Consider the following 2809-nt stretch of genomic DNA (forward strand, 5'->3'; position numbering starts at 1 on the left):
CTTGTCTGGATGTACCACAATCTATGTGTCCAGTCATGCACCGAAGGAGTCTTTGGTGATTTTCAGTTCGGGGAAATTATGAATAAAGTTTCTACAAATACCTTTTTGCAGGTTTTTGTGTGGACATGTTTTCAATGCCTTTGGGTAAATACCAAATGCGATTGCTAAATCATATGTTAAGAATGTTTCGTGTTGCAAGAAACCCAAACTGTCTTCCAAGATGGCTGTACCAATGAGCCAAGGTCCCTGTTGCTCTGCATTCTCACCAGCATTTGGCGTTGTCAGTGTTTTGGATCTTAGCCAGTCTGACAGGTGTGTAATGGTATTTCACGGTTGTTTTAATATACAATTCCCTTAAAGACATATTATGTTAAGCATCTTTGCATATGTTTATTTGCCATCTGTATATCTTCTTTTTGTCTGTTGAGATCTTTTGCTCTTTTTTTTTTCAATTACAGTTCACATTCAGCATTATTTTCTACTCCACCATCTTGACCGGACTCCTTTTTTGCCTATTTTTAAATTGGGTTGTTTGTTTTCTTATTGTTGAGTTTTTTTAATTTGTATAGTTTGGATACAAGCCCTTATTGGAGATGTGTTTTGAAAAGATTTTCTCCACGTCTGTGGCTTATCTTTTCATTCTCTTAACAGTGTTTTTCTGCAAAGCAGAAGTTTTTAATTTTAAGAAAGTCCAAGTTAACAAAATTTTTCTTTCATGGATTATGCTTTTAGTTTTGTATCTAAAAACTCATTGCCAAACCTAGATCCTAGATTTTCTCCTATGGTATCTTCTAGAAGTTTTATAGTTTTGCACTGTACATTTAGATCTATGATCCATTTAATTTAAAGTTATTTTTGTGAAAAGTAGAAAGTCTGTGTCTAGATTCTTTTTTCTTTTTTTTTTTTTTTTTTTTTTTTTTTTGGCAAATGGATGTCTGGTTGTTCTAGCACCATTTCTTAAAAAGACTTCTTTCTCCATCAAATCGCCTTTGCTCTATGTCAAAGATTAGTTGACTATATTTGTGTGGGTCATTATCTGGGCTTTTTTCTGTTTCATTGATCTGTTTGTTTATTCTTTCACCAATCCCACACTGTTTTGATTACTGTAGCTTTATAATAAGTCTTGATGTTGAGTAACAGTAGTCCTTCAATTTTATTCTTTTTTTCAGTATTGCGTTGGCTATATGGGGCCTTTTGTGTTTCTATGTAAACATTAGAATCAGTTTGTCAATATTCACAAAATAACTTGCTGGGATTTTGATTGGGATGCATTGAATCTGTAGATCGGGTTGGGGAAAATTGGCAGCTTAATATTGAGTCTATCCATTATCAGAATGTCTCTTTATTTATTTAGATCTTTGGCTTCTTTGATCAAAGTATAATAGTTTTCATCATACGGATCCTGTATATAATTCATTAGATTTATACTTTTGTGTGAGTGTATGTGCATGCACTAATGTAAATTGTGTTGTATTTTTAATTCCAAATTTCCATTGTTCATTGCTAGTATATAAGAAAGTAATTGACTTTTGTGAATTAACCTTGTATACTGCAACCTTGCCACAAACACTTATCAGTGCCAGGAGATTTTTGTTGTTGTTGTTGTTGACTTCTTGCAAATTTCTACATAGACAGTAATGTCGTCCACAAACAAAATAGATTTGTTTCTTCCTTCCCAACCTGTATACCCTTTATTTTCTTTTTCCTCATCTTACTGCAGTATCTAGGACTGCCAGTTGGATGTTGACTAGGAGTACTGAGAAGGGGTATCATTGCCTTGTTCTTGATCTTTACAGAGAAAACATCTAGTTTCTCATCATTAAGTATTTCACTAGCTGTAGGTTTTTTTGATGTTCTCTATCAAGTTGAGGAAGTTCCCCTCTATTCCTAGTTTGCTGAGTGTTTTTAATCATGAATGGGTGTTGGATTTTGTCAAATGCTTTTTCTTTACCTTCTTCTTTAGCCTGTTGATGTGGTAGATTATATTAATTAATTTTTGAATGCCTAGCCTTACACAGATGGAATAAATTCAGCCTTGCCATATCCATGTACATGACTTCCAGCCACCAGCACCAGAAGCTCTTTGCCTGAGGGCTTGTCTCCTGTTTATTAGAACTGGCTGTGCTCTCCCACCCAGTCCCTGTCCCACATAGCATGTCAGGAACTGCTGAGCAAATAACCACTTCTACCCCAGCAGCCCTGAGCCAATGACTAAGAGAAGTAGGTATATAAATACCCCAGATTTCTCCTCCTCAGTGGGATAACTTTCAGATGCATGTTTTTCAGTGTCTCCCAGAGGTCCCCAGCAGAGTTGAACTCTGGTTGACCACAGTTGACCCAGGTGACCCAGATGACCTGCTCAACAATGCAACCTGTATTAACTCTTTCCCTTCCCAGTCTTACTTCCCTATACCCCTCCTGGGTTTCCTGAAATCAATGACCAAATAAGCTTCATTAGAATCCTAGTCTCAGAGTCTGCTTCTAGGGGAAACCAAACTAAGATAAACTAAGTTTAACACTTGGAAGATATAGGGCTTCCAGTTTCAACTCTGACTTGTAAGGAACTCAGAAGTCAGCACTCTTGTACTCACAACAAGCAAAACAACAAGACAAAGCAACCATCAGAACCAGACTCAGCTTTGACACAGATTTGGGGATTATCAGACAGAGAATTAAAAACAACTACAATTAATGTTAAGGGACCTAATGAAAAAAGGAGATAAAATGCAAGCAGAGAAGTTAAAACTCTAAGAAAAAAAAAATCAAAGGGAAATGGTAGGAAAAAGTACACCATAACGGATATGAGGAA

The sequence above is a fragment of the Pteropus vampyrus genome, unplaced genomic scaffold (genome assembly GCF_000151845.1).
Source record: "Pteropus vampyrus isolate Shadow unplaced genomic scaffold, Pvam_2.0 Scaffold303, whole genome shotgun sequence".
In the NCBI taxonomy this organism is placed as follows: domain Eukaryota; kingdom Metazoa; phylum Chordata; class Mammalia; order Chiroptera; family Pteropodidae; genus Pteropus; species Pteropus vampyrus.